Source organism: Sturnira hondurensis, unplaced genomic scaffold, assembly GCF_014824575.4.
Source record: "Sturnira hondurensis isolate 20B ecotype Veracruz unplaced genomic scaffold, ASM1482457v3 Scaffold0023257, whole genome shotgun sequence".
Taxonomy (NCBI): domain Eukaryota; kingdom Metazoa; phylum Chordata; class Mammalia; order Chiroptera; family Phyllostomidae; genus Sturnira; species Sturnira hondurensis.
This window is the reverse complement of record NW_028095888.1, coordinates 23,713-37,962: the sequence shown is the minus strand read 5'-3', so window position 1 is coordinate 37,962 and position 14,250 is coordinate 23,713. Positions and strand designations below refer to the sequence as shown.

Here is a 14,250-nt window from a genome sequence, read left to right as displayed (position 1 = left end):
CCTTGTGGTGCATTTCCGTGTCTCTCTCACTCACTGCAACCTCTTCTGTTCATGGGGGACCCTCTCCTTCACTCCTGACTTCTTCTCTTTATGGGGGTCTCTCTCCTTCACTCTTTCAGCCTGACCTTATTTAAATGCTGGGCCCAGAACTTCCTGTATGACCTCATATCCAGCCCCTCCTCTGGTGAGTTAGCGTCTGCCATTTTTTTCCAGTTCCCGTGTATCTTTTATCTTCTTTCAGCTGCCACCTGTAGCCAGGGCAACAGTTCCCTGTAACACAGGGGCACTTGCCTCTACAGCTACCTCATGAGTCACTCTACACTCTTAAAATCACTACATCTTTTGCCCTGGGCAGAAGTCCTCATCCCTTCAAGAAAGGCATGGCTATTAACTTGCTATTGTTACGCAAATTTCCTTAAAGGCTGTATCATCCACTTCCCCCTTCCCCACTCAAGGGTTGTGGGTGATACTCTCTGCTATTTTCAGGGAACCCTGGCTCTGCACCCCATTACAGGAGGACGATTGCATGATGATTATGGTTTGTTTCTTTAAATCATTATTTATTTGTTTTTAAATCAGTGCTATCCAATAGAACTTTCTGCAATGAGACAAGTTTTCTATAATTTGAACCATTCAATATGGCAGTCATTAAGCACGAGTGGCTATTGAGCCCTTGAGGTGTGCGGTTGAATGTGTTCGAGTGAGAAATGGAATTTTAAATTTTATTTAATTTTAATTGATTTTAATTTAGATAGCTACTGTGGCTCATGACTGCTATACTGTACAGTGCAGGTTTAAAAGTTTTCCCTTCTCAAATGTCATTAGGACACATATGAATGGGTCTATATTCTGTGGCATTTCATAAAATTTAACATACAAGACCCAAATATCTAATGACTCTTCACTGAGAGTCTCTATGTATGTGTATTTGCAGAGATTATTTTAAAACACAGGTTAGTCTTAAGATCGAGCTATTTTGAATTCGGTGAAAATATACCCAGATAAATATATCTCAGGGCTGCTTTAAGTCTGTTCTGTGTGAAACAGAAATGAACCCTTCAGTCACATGTGTCTCAGACTAGCACCCACATTTTATTGAATATGCAGGAGGCCCTGCTGTTCTGCACGTGGGAGAGGACTCATGGTTGACTTCTAGCACTTGGGTTTTTTTGCTGACATGTGAATGCCATGAAATTGACAAGTTTAGCAGCAAGTCTCTTTGGACAATTCTGCATTGGAGTAGCAGGTTTATTTGATCGTTTTACCACCAGGTCCTTACACATATGAAAGAAAGTTAGTGAACCCAGTCATTTGCCTGGGAGATGAGTAAACCCAAACCAAGACCAAGACACCCTTTCAGTAGTCTTTGGGGCAGATAGCCATTAGACAGGAAACGGGAGCCATTAAGTTAGAAACAGACACACCCAAGTTTACTTGCTAATGTGGGTAGGAAATTGTTTGTACAGGAAACAATTCTGCAAACCATGCACTTGGCAGTTTTCATGAGGTCTTCGTATTTCCACGACTTTTTGAGACATAATACCGTATTATGAATATGTAGCCCCCATGAATAGCAACAACATGTATTTTTGTATGGTTTTCAAGAGCACCTTTATACATTCTCTTTCGGCCATCATAACCTTTTGGTGAGGTTTTATGTATTAATTCTACTCTTTCTAGAATTGACATTGGGCTCATTTAAAATATTCCACATAATTTAAGGTGGTTGAAGCATCCCAGGAAATTCCTAATTTGAAAATAGCATAGTTGTACAAATTATTTCTCAAATCCATGGAGCCACGAGAACGTTTATTGGACTGGGAAACTTTCATGCTGCTGACCTATAAATCATTGTCAAAATAGGACCTGAAGCAGATAAGATTTTTAAAAAGATTTTATTTATTTACTTTTAGACAGAGGGAAAGGGAGGGAGAAAGAAAGAGAGGGAGAGAAACATCAATGTGTGGTTGCCACTCACTGGGGACCTGGCCTGCAACCCAGCCATGTGTCCTGACTGGAAATCGAACCAGCAGCCCTTTGGTTTACAGCCCACACTCAATCCACTGACCTGCACTGGCCAGGCTGAAGCAGCTGGGATTTCAAGACAAGTTTACCAAGTACATTAATGTATTTGGTGTGCACTATTGAGTGTTCCCTGGTCTTGAGCCAACATGCATGTCTTAGTTTTAATGGCCACCAAGTTCAGTATCTTCATGGAGTTTGCTGACTGTGGTTGACCAGCTCTTCCACACTGGAGCTATCTATCTAGGGAGCTGCTGTGGTCCTCAAACACAGAGGCAAAACCCAGTGTGCTACTGAACAAAAAGGAGAGTGTTCAACTAATGTTATCAAGGGATGTGCTGCCATTCTTACTGTGCTGTAGTCCTTTTGTGTTGCTAAAGGAAGCAGTTGTTACCAGGCAGGTAAAAAATGAAAAAAAACTATGAGTGTCCAGTTACTATTTTGTGCTGCTATTGCATTTGAGAGCAAACTGATATCAGCAGGGATAGGACTGAGTGATGCTTAACCTCAGGTGGACTGTGATTTGGGCTCAGAATAAGAGTAGATTCACAGAAAGTAAATGGGTCCATCAGCTCGGGCTCTCATTTTAACTTAAAATATTAACATAATACTTCTAGTAGAAAGCAGACAGTTTGTAAGAGAGTTAAAAGCAATCTGCTTATAAGGCTTTTGTCAAAAGTTTAGAAGTGATTAGTGGTCTTCAGAAGATTATAAATTTAATCTAAATTGAAATGCTTTTATAAATTTTCTGAATAAGTTACTTCCAATTTAGGATGAAAGCAAGATGTAAATTCTTCTGACAAAAGAAGGAGTTGGGGTTAATTATGGAAAGCATTTAGATTGTAAATAGGATAATTGTCTGTTTTTTTTTAATACCTTGCTAAATTAGTTCCTTTTTTGCTCTAGTGATAGATACAGCGATGCCAGTGATGACAGCTTTTCAGAGCCAAGGATAGCTGAGTTGGAAATAAGCTGAAAGTAAAATATGACTCGGAATGACAGGCACTGCCTGAGAAGGTAAGAAGTAATCTTTAAGTTCTTGTTTGTTTTACAGACAAGCTTTCATCTCAGTGTAGAAGGCAGCAAGCACTCCAAGACTTGTCTGCAGCAGGATCCTGTTTGCCTGGCAGCGGTAGCTGGATATACCTGACAGCCAACTGTACCTTTGGGGAACTGGAATGCACCTGAGAAAGCTAGCAGTTAGCATAGGGAGAATGGAATGCACTTGAGGCCAGGAATAAATATATAAGCGCCCCTGTAAATGCATACCTGGGGGCCTAAGTAGTTAAGAGTTCCAATAGCCTAAGTCAGAGATCAGCAAACTTCCTCTGAAGGGCCACATAGTAAATACGGTAGGCTTTGCAGGCCACACAGTCTCTGTGGCAGCTACTGCACTTTGCCATTGTAGAGGAAAAGCAGCCACAGGTAATACTTAACTGAATGTATGTGGCCGTGTCCCAGTAAAACTCTGTTTATAAAAACAATTTGCTAGCCCCTGGTCTAGGTCACTCATGGAAAGCAGGATTCCTGGCATGTATGTAAAATAAAAGAGTATTTTATCGCTTTGCAGGGAGAGGGAAGAGACTGGCTTGGTTTCTGAGGGCAGCTTCTTTCCCCCACCGCTCTGTTAAGCTGCGTTAGAGAAGACAGCGTGGCTAGTTTGAGCACACTCCAGCTCAGAGGTCGAGTGTGCCTGGGAAGACCTTACGGTTATGGGAGGCCTTGAAGTGGATGAGCTGCTCTCTTTAGCAAGGACAGCAGCTTTGGGAAAATTTGTAAACAGTTGATTGCTCCAGTGTGAACTCTTTGCATTTCACTTAGGGGCCGAATATTCATGTTCCCCGTGGAAAGTGTATCTGTATTTATTTAGCTTTGCCTCAAACATGGAGACTTTTAGGAGCAAACCAAAATGATGCAAACATTACCTGGGAGTATTTTAAAGACTTACATTATTCAGGTTCTAATATTGCTGATACTTACAGTCCTTTCTTTTTTGGTTTTAAGGCTCTGAAGTAAGAGAAAACAAGATAAAGCAAGTATATGGAGAAATCACCAAACTGTGCTCCACCAAACATGGGATGAAAGCCTTGAAGGGAATGTAATAATACGTACTTTCATGAACCGGAACCAAAGGGGTACTTTCCTTCTTTCCTGCAGAAGCAGCCTTGGGGTTTCACAGATTTCTGTAGCCTATTAAACTTTTTCCAACAACCTCACTGGGGAGAAAGTGTATTCTTGTTTTGTCTGGTGTATCCTGACGTCAGGTGGTGAGCAAGAATCCAGGAACAGAGATTCCAGGAAGTGACAGAGAAGCCTTCGCTGGGCTGTCTGGGCAGGGTGGCAGGGCACATGCAGTGATTAATTTTGAGTCCCAAACGAGTCATCCCGTTACCTGGAACTCAACCACAGACTTAGGCACAGCCCAAGCTGTTTAAAATTTCTCACCTTGTTTATTTCTAGTTAAAAGGAAATTTAAACAGCTCCAAGACTGGGGGTGGCAAGTAAAGCCCTTGCTCAGGCACAGAATTTAAGGGAGCATAAAAAAAACCTCAGGAATCAAGATCAGCGCATATAAATTTTTAATTGAGGTGAAATTCACATCACATAGAATTAACCATTTTAAAGCAAACAACTCAGCGGCATGAGGTATGTTCACAATGTCGTGCAACCACTACCTTTATCTACTTCTGAGACATTTCCAACACTACAGAATAAATCTCCATACTCACTAGCATAGCATTCACTCCCCATTCCTACCTCCTCCAAACCCATGTTAACTTGCTGATTGATCCCCTTTCTATTTCTATGATTTGCCTATTCTGGATATTTCATATAAGTGGAATCATATAATTCGTGGCTTTTTGTATCTGGCTTCTTTCATTTAGCATCATGTTTTCAACGTTCATTCTTGTTGTATTATGTATTAGTGCTTCATTCCTTTTTTATAGCTGAATAAAATTCCATTGTATGTATCTCTCACAATTCGTTTATGTCTTCATCTGTTGATGGACATTTGAGTTGTTTCCACCTTTCAGCTGTGATGAATAGTATTATTATAAACATTCATGTGCAAATATTTGTTTGGCTATCTCTTTTTTTAATTATTTTGTGTATATACCTAGGAGAATTGCTGGATTACATGGTAATTCTGTTTAATGTTTTGAGGAGGCATCAGTAATATTTTAGTACAATATTTTTAAAAGTATTTATTTCTTTTTAGAGGAAGGGAAAGGGAGGGAGAAATAGAGGGAGAGAAGTAAGGATGCGAGAGAGAAGCATTGATTGGTTGCTTCTCCTACGTGCCCCAACTGGGGAGCAAACCCACATCCCAGGCATGTGCACTGACAGGAACTCGAACAAACAACCTTTCACTTTGCAGGACATCAGCCCACGAACTGTGCTACACCAGTCAGGGCTTAATGCAATATTTTTTTAGAAATCAAATTTTAGAATTTTACAATGAACAAAATATGACATTTTAAAATAAAGACAGAGTCCAGCTCTGCAACTCCCTCACCTCGCCCAGTCTCAGCCCTGTTGTATCATACAACAATTTCAACCACTATGCTTCTCGATTTTCCCTGTTCAGTGTGCTTGAGTGGATTTAGTTGTTGCTTACATTTGAGCTTTCTGATACTCTAATGGGGTGCAGGGCGAAGGTCCCCTGAAAATAGGAGAAAACCCCCACAACCCTTGATTGCAGGAAGGGGGAAGTGGATGACCAGGCCTTTAAGATACTTTGCATAACAATGGCAAGTTAACAGCTATCCCTTCCCTGATGGAAAGGGGACTGCTGCTCAAGGCCACGGGTGTGCTGAATTTGAAAGAGTATAAGTGACTCCTGACAAAGCCAGGGGAGGTGGATGCCTACCCTGGATGTTCCTGATGTCACAGAGAACTCATGACCTGAGTAAAGATGGCAGCTAAAAGAAGGTAAAAGATAGGAAAGAACTGGTAAAAATGGTGTATGCTAACATATCTTAGGAGGGGCCGCATAAGAGGTCATGAAGGAAGTTCCAGCTTGAGCATTTAAATGATGGCAGGCTGAGAGAGGGAAGAAGCCACATGGGCTGAAAGGGTGCGGGAGGAGGTTGGCTATGAGGTCTGGTAAAAGAGAGAGGGTCCACCACAGAAAGAAGCCATGCGATCTGGAGTGAGAGAGGCTACTACTGCTTCTCTGAAGAATGTGTGGAGAAGCTACTGTCTTGGGATTGTGCCCGCCTGGACCTCACCATGACCCAGTGGAACACGGCGCGTGTTTCCCTGAACCACTGCATGGAGGCTGAGAACAGTGCACCCCAGATCCTGAAGGAGAGAGCTGTTGGGAGAGGGTGGTGACTCTGAGACCCACAAGTGCACCCCCCAGAGGGCATGGAGGATCTGTTTGCACAGCCCGAGTAAGGACAGATAAGGATATGGGGGGACTTCTGGGCATGGTTCTGGCTTTTATAGCCTTTTCGGGAGCCAGAGAAGTGCTGGGTTGCGTGGGAGAGAAGGGCTCTGAGCGGGAGTGCTCCCAGTCCCACTGAGGTTGGAACCCTGTTAATAAAACCCTGTTCCCTTCAACACTAACTGTTGGGTCATGGGTCAGGGTGGCTGAGCCCTGGTTTGCTTGATTACAATACTAACATGTTTTCACTGCTCGGTTAATTTTTTTGTGATCATTTTGGGGCTTTTAACTTTTATCTCTTTATGCTATAAAGTATTATGGCATTATTTTGTAAGATGATACAGAAAATTTACCTACCAAAGACATGCAGAAATGAAATGAATAATTCTGATAAACAAAAATATTAAAGAGCTTTAGGGCTCCACTTGTGAAAATTACAATTTGAACATCACAGGAGGTTCTAAGTGAAAAGCCTTGCAGGTGGGTTAAAAGCTAAAATAGGCTTCATAGAGAGAGGGCTGTAAGACCGAGGGCACACTTTAACACAACAAAGGGGTAGTCTGGCTTAAATGGCAGCTTTTAATTGTAATGATTATGATTTCTAAAGTCACTTAACTGAGTGCTTCCACCGCTGCGCTAATGATGCTTTGAATAGGACCAGAAGAAAGGACACTTATGGAATGCAATAAACCAGCTTCTTTGTTGTTGCTGTACAAGATTTTTCACTTTTGCAGACAACCCTTGAACTTGGAATCCAGTGAAACTACAAAATGCTAGTAGCGTGGTTGCTTAGGATCATGGAGCAGCTGTGGGACATAAACATACAGAAAGTTATAAATCATTCATTCAACAAATGTATCTTGAGCCCCCAGCATGAGCCAAGCATGGTATCAAGAGCCAAGGAAAACAGGATTGGTCCCCAAAATATGTCTCTTTGGCATAGGATTATTGTACACTGATTATTTGTAAGAAACAGCACACTTAGAAAAGCTTTGAAAATTGAGTAAAAGTTAACACTTTTGTAAAAGACACGTATTTATAAAGAAAATCTCCATTAGTATGGGTGTCCCCCTCTCTGTACCAGGAAGAAAAGAATGACTGTGAAGCTGTAGAAATTCTCAGGACTGGAGAAGGGGCTGACCTAAATCTACATACAACAACTCCATGTTTGTTTACCGTGCCTTTCTGGTTACCTCCCATAACTGACTTTCCCCTGCCCGCATCTTCCTTTGTCTTTTGCTGGAGATGGTGTTTAAGGTGGTAGCTTGGGTCATTTCAGGGAATTACTCAGTTTTCCTGGGTCTTCCATGTATACAGGAGGTATTCATGTTATTAAACTTCTGTTTGTTTTTCTCTTGTTTATCTGTCTTTTTTATTACAGGAAGATCTCAGCCAAGAATGTAAAAGAATAATAGTTACATTCTTTTTCCTTCCCTATAGAAGCAACTTACCTTCTTGCACATGACTGTCCTTTGGCGGAAGGCAGGCTTTAAACAAATATAGGAAAATAAGTCTTTTTTTTTAGATTTTATTTATTTATTTTTAGAAAGAGGGGAAGGGAAGGAGAAAGAGAGTTAGAGAAACATCAACGTGTGGTTGCCTCTCATGTGGCCCCCACTGGGGACCTGGCCTGCAACCCCAGGCATGTGCTCTGACCGGGAATTGAACTGCGATCCCTTGGTTCACAGGCCCGTGCTCAATCCACTGAGCTACACCAGCCAGGGCTAGGAAAATAAGTCTTTAATTATAATTGTAATATGTTCAGGGGGCTATGAGAGTGTCAAAGAATAAGGTCAAAGAGACTTGTGAGAAAGTATAAAATGGGGTCCTGTGACAAACTGGGGAGATAGGGAGAGCCTACTTTGCAAATCCGGTAAGCATTTAATTCAAAGTTGTGACTGTTGTCACACAGTGCAAAGACAGTGGGCCAAGAGCTATGAGACCCAGTGGAAATAGGGTTCCCCAGATGGGCAGGGCGGTGGCTGAGTGGTGGCACTGTTTCAATGGTGTCAGCTCCTGCTTGGTTTCAGTGGGCACTGTTATTTGATTGGACTGGGCTGAAGCAGAAAGGGCTCATTATTTTTTGTTTTCTCCATTAGCCATCTAGTCAATAATAATGTCAGTTGTAATTGAAAAATGAAAAATATATATATGTTTCTATATCATTAAGATATTATCTTTAAATGGTCTTAAAAGCATTTATTACATGAGATTCCACATTGAAGAATTACAGAAAAAACCTCTCTTCAACTTCTGTCCTCAGCCATTTTGTTCCCTTCCTTGGAGGTCATATTATCAAATGTCATGGGTTCTTCCAGAGACATAGCATGCAGAGTTGATTGTTTTATCCAAATGCTTAAATAGCCTCTGTTTTAAAGATTTTATGTATTTGTTTTTGGAGAAAGGGGAAGGGAGCCCTGGCTGGTGTGGCTCAGTGGATTGAGCACAGGCCTGTGAACCAAAGGGTCGCTGGTTCGATTCCCAGTCAGGGCACATGCCTGGGCTGTGGGCCAGGTCCCCAGTGGGGGGCACGTGAGAGAAAACCCCACATTGATGTTTCTTTCCCTCTCTTGTTTCTTTTCTTCCCCCTCTCTAAAAATAAATAAATAAAATCCTAAAAAAAAAAAAAGAAAGAGGAAGGGAGGGAGAAAGAAAGGGAGAGAAACATTGATTGGTTGCCTCTCATAGGTACCCCAACCAGGGACCAGGCCTACAACCTAGGCTTGCGCCCTGCCTGGGAATAGAACCACATTTCTGTTTGTGAGATGACACTCAACCAACTGAGCTGTGCTGGTCAGTGCTTAAACAGCATTCTTATTTCAGATGAGATTGTATTTCTCTATTTAGTAAAAAAAAAAAAAAGGAAAAAGAAAAAGAATAATTATGAGATACTGAGAAAAAAGTAAGTACAGGGAAAAGGTCCATATTTAGTTCAGCTTCTCATAGACATAGTGCGCATGCCATGGGCCCAGCCCTGAACTGATGCAGCAGAGAATGTGGAAGACCTGTAGGATATGGTTGGGCTGAGGAAGGGCCTAATTCAGTACTTGAACCGAATCCTGGTGGATGAGCAGGAGTTGAATAGATGCATCTTTGCATCATAAACACTGGCAAGACCAATCATTGGCTAGCCCCAGTATTTCCAAGGATGCTCCTGAGACATAGTGATCCCACCTCCTCAAATCTGGAACACCCTGAGAGTTGTGAGCACTGTCGGTATTCTCATTAACAGTCAGAGACACTTTGGTGGTGAGAAACCAAGGTTCCCATCCCATGTTTTAGGAGAGCTCCAAGATCCCCTTTCTCTTCCCTCTTCTACCCCAGCTGCTTTCTAGACCCGCACAGTTCAGAAGATAATATGTGAGACACTTGTATTATTGGAAATTTTCTAATAGCCATATTAAAAATTAAAAAGAAACAGGTGACATTAATTTTAGTAATATGGGGGAGAGGTAGAAGGTAAAGGGATAAATGGTGATGGAAGGAGACTTGACTTGGGGTGGTGAACACACAATACAATGTGTCACAGATGATGTGTCATAGAATTGTATATGTGAAATAGAATTTTATTAAACAATGTCACCCCAATAAATTCAATTAAAATATTATAAGTTTACCATATATGTATAAAAAGTATTCATGGCATATTTTACACTTTCCCCTTCATATGAAGTCTTTGAAATATGGTGTGGATTTTACACTTTACAGCACATACACATGTCAATTCAGACCAGCCACATTTTAAGTGCTCGCCATCGACATGTGGGAGTGTCACGCTTTCTGATAGGACAATGCTACATAATGACTAACCTCTCCAGATCCCAATGGCTTAGAAAAGGAAGCATTTATTTTTTACTCAGGGTTCTGCAACTGGTTGTGGATCTGCAGTAGCAGGCTTCTGGCTGCAGGTAGGTTTCTGGTCTGCCACGCATATCACCAGGAGCTACTCAGGGCATGTTCTTCTCAGGCCCAATGCTGGAAGAGCAAGAGAGACTAAACCAAGTCAGTGACGATTGGGATTTATTTTCTGCCCACAGTAAATCCTGATAAAAGGAGGGGAAGGAAGGAAGAACTAAGAAAAAACAGTCCATTGTACCATGTTTCCTCTTCTGAGGAGACAACTATGTGGTTTAAACGTTTCCTCTCTCTCCAGATTACACCATTATCTATTCCGTTGTTCATGTTACAAGCCTAAGATACAAGAGAAGATTCAGACTGGGAAGGGAGGAGCATTTGTTCAATTTTAGATACACAGTCATACCTCAGTACTAAAGGGCTTCAGACCTTGTCAAATCTGGTACTCATCACATTTTGACCACAAAAAGGTGTTTCAGTACTTGGCGCCACGCTCGGGACTTGTTGCACTTGCTAGAACTTGTAGGAGCCATGATGCCCCACAAGAGAAATGCTTCATTGCTCATCGCTAGCTTGCCATTCAGAGCCCCTCTCTCACGATGAAACAAGGTCAACACAGGCTCATGGTAGCTTATGAGTAGTGCAGAATCTCCCCATATTCATTGTTACTGTCTTATACTTTGGTGCATTTTAAGTGCTAATCATGGGTCAGAAAAAGGTGAAGAGTGATACCACTAAGTGTAAAAGGCAGTTAATAAGAACCCTGATAGAAAAGAAAAAAGATCTTAGCTAAGTATGAGAGTGGTGTAGGTGTGACTGATACTGCTTTGATATTCAAGATGCCAAGAGCTGCGACTGCCACCATAGAAATAAGGAAGCGATTAAAGCAGCAAGTACAGCTAAAGGGGTAAAGTCTGTGAGTAAGCAACATTCACAGACATTTGAAGAAGTTGAAAAATTGCTTTACAACGGATTAATGAAAAACAGCAGGTGACAGCATTTCTGAGGCAATCATTACGAGAAGGCCAGGCAATCGCATGCTGATCTGTTAAAAGACAAGCCTTGTACAAGTGGTGAAGGCACCGAAGTGTTTAAAGCCAGCCATAGATGGTTCAATAAATTTCAAAAGAGAACTGGCATTCATTGTGCGGGGAGGCACGGGGAGGCAGCCAGTGCCAACAAAGTAGCTGCTGAAAACTATGCCACCCAGATTAGGGAGTACGTAGAGGCTGAGGCTTTTGTCCCCCAACCAGTGTTTAACTGTAGTGAGACTGGTTTGTTCTAGAAGAAAATGCCTGACAGAACCTACAAGTGTCAAGAGGAGGAGGCATTGCCAGGCATAGACCTATGAAGGACAGGCTAACTCTGTTGTGTGGGACTGCTAGTGGGGATTGAAATTTAAGCCTCTACTAGTATATCACAGTGAAAACCCATGAGTTTTTAAGAGACAGACTCTGATAAAAAGCAAGTCAAGTGTGATGTGGAGGGCCAGTGCTAAGGCTTGGGTAACAAGGCAGCTCTTTATAGAATAGATGAACAAAGTTTATGGCCCCGGTGTGAAAAAATATTTGCAGGAAAATGAATAGCCTCTGAGGGCTTTGTTAACTATGGACAATGACCCTGTTCCCCTCCAGACTTGGAGGACAACTTACTGGAAGAGTTGAGTTTCATAAATGTGAAGTTCTTGCCCCCTAACACAACTCTGCTCCAGCCTGTGGACCAGCAGGTCATTTCCAACTTCAAAAATTCTACACGGAGGTCCTTTTCCAGAGGTGTTTGAAGTAACCTCTAATACACAGAAGACATTCAGAGAATTCTGGAAGCACCATTTTAATACCGCCCACTGTGTTACTCTCATGGACAAGGCCTGGCCTGAAGTCTCTTACAAGACCATGAACTCTACCTGGGAGAAATTGTCGCCAGAAGCTGTAACTCTAAGGGACTTTGAAGGCTTTGTGGATGACCCTGGTAGCCCCACAGTGGAGCATATTGTGTCTCTGGGCAAGTCCTTGGGACTGGAGGTCAGCGATGAAGATGTCGAAGAGTTAGTGGAGGAGCAGGGAGCAGAGCTCAGCCCTGAGGAGCTGCAGGAACTTCAAAAGAAGCAGCAACAGACAGTGACTGAGGAAACTTCTTCAGGTGAGGAGGAGGGAAGGGAGGAAGCCTCCACTGCACTGATGAAAGAAATGTGTGGCCCTGGCTGGTATAGCTTAGTAGACTGAGCTTGGGCTGCGAACCAAAGGGTCGCAGGTTCGATTCCCAGTCAGAGCACGTGCCTGGGTTGTGGGCCAGGTCCCCAGTAGGGGGCACACGAGAGGCAACCACACATTGATGTTTCTCTCTCTCTCTCTCCTTCCCTTCCCCTCTCTCTAAAAATAATTAAGTAAAACTTAAAAAAAAATAAAGAAAGGTGCAGTAAATGAGTCAAAGTTTAAGACTTTGTGGGAAAGTATTCCCCAGACAAAACTCTAGCAAGCCGAAATGTGGACCTGATTAATCAACAGACCATGTCACACTTTAGAAACCCTTTAAAACATAGACAGAAACAAGTTTCTCTTGATAGGTTTTTAGTGAAACTCCCTAGGTCTGAGTCTCCAACAGTGTGCAGTGAAGCCAAGAGACAGAAAACAGAAGAAACTCCTGAGAAATCGCTGAAATCATCTTGGAAGTGGACGCCGCTTCCAACAATTAACCCCTTTCCTCCTCCTCTTCTACCTCGCTGCCATCCCATTATGCCAGGGACCCCTCTCACAGTCCGGGTAAAGTAAAGTTGCATCCTTTTCTCTTTTTATGTAATTAATTGCTTTTTTATCCATGTCTGTTTAGTTTTTTTAAAATATTTTTTTTATTTATTTTTAGAGAGAGGTGAAGGGAAGGAGAAAGAGTGGGAGAGAAACATCAATGTGTGGTTGCCTCTCATGCGTCCCCTATTGGGGATCGGGCCTTCAACCCAGGCATGTGCCCCAACTGGGAACCGAGCCGGCAACCCCTTGCTTCACTGGCCCGTGTTCAACCCACTGAGCCACACCAGCCAGGGCATGTCTGTTTAGTTTTAAGGTTCTGTATTACAAAATCACCTCATTACTTAATATTAGCCCAGTAAAATGTGAAAGTTCTGGAGAACTCCTACAAATTATTTCTAATTACATTATATCTTATGGAAAAATTCATTTGGTACTCATCAGTTTTGGCCCCCGTCACGAGTTCTGGAATGAATTAACGATAATGTATTGAGTTGTAATGTATTCAATCCTGTATTGAGTTGGAGGTGATTATGGGATAGTCAGACAGATGAGAAGACTGTTATTCAGAGCCAAATCATTTCAGTTTGTTTATTTTCCACTCAAGCTCCTACAGGTTTTGTGAGTGGGGCTGATGATGAGTATTGCTAGCTTCTTAGAGTCCTTTCCACTAATGTGTCCCGATGACATAACCCTTATGGAGTTACTCTGGATTCTGAACCAAGACTGGTTGTATTTCCTTTGAAATAGAACTCTGTGAGTTATTAAATGTCAACAGCTAGGTGCTCTGTATGAAGTTCCCATACAGATTTTTATTACTCCAGAGAAGTTGAGTGCCTGAAGGGCACTGGCAAGTTGCATTTTGAATCTAGACCTGCTTATTCTCTTGAAAAAAAAATGTTCTGTGTTTGTGTAAATACACTTGAGTCATCACATCTTGTGCAAATTGTCTGTATTGATTAATGGTCTCTTGTTTGCTTCCTTTTGCTTGTTGTATTTATAGCTCACATTATTTATAATTGTTGGGTAACATAATATGGACCAGATGGCTTCATTATTCTGCATTTCACATGTTGAATTTTAAATGTTGTGTTGCACTGCCTGCCAGTGGCCAGCTGTGTCCTGGAGGAGATGGTGACGCCAGACCGAAGTTCAAAGATCCCAAGCCAGATATCATAGACAGTAAGTGCTGCTGAGCTGTTGGCATTGGAGGTTTCCTCTGGCCCCGTTGCCCTTAGTTTC

At 42.1% G+C, this 14,250-nt stretch overlaps 1 long non-coding RNA gene across 1 annotated transcript; it reads left to right on the top strand.

Annotated features, from left to right (window-relative positions):
• Nucleotides 1-2,896: 2,896 nt before the first annotated feature.
• On the top strand, nt 2,897-4,549 carry LOC118980755 (uncharacterized). The gene is made up of 2 exons (XR_005065212.1): nt 2,897-3,039; nt 4,027-4,549. It is a non-coding gene; the product is annotated as an uncharacterized LOC118980755 (long non-coding RNA).
• The last annotated feature ends 9,701 nt before the right edge of the window (nt 4,550-14,250 follow it).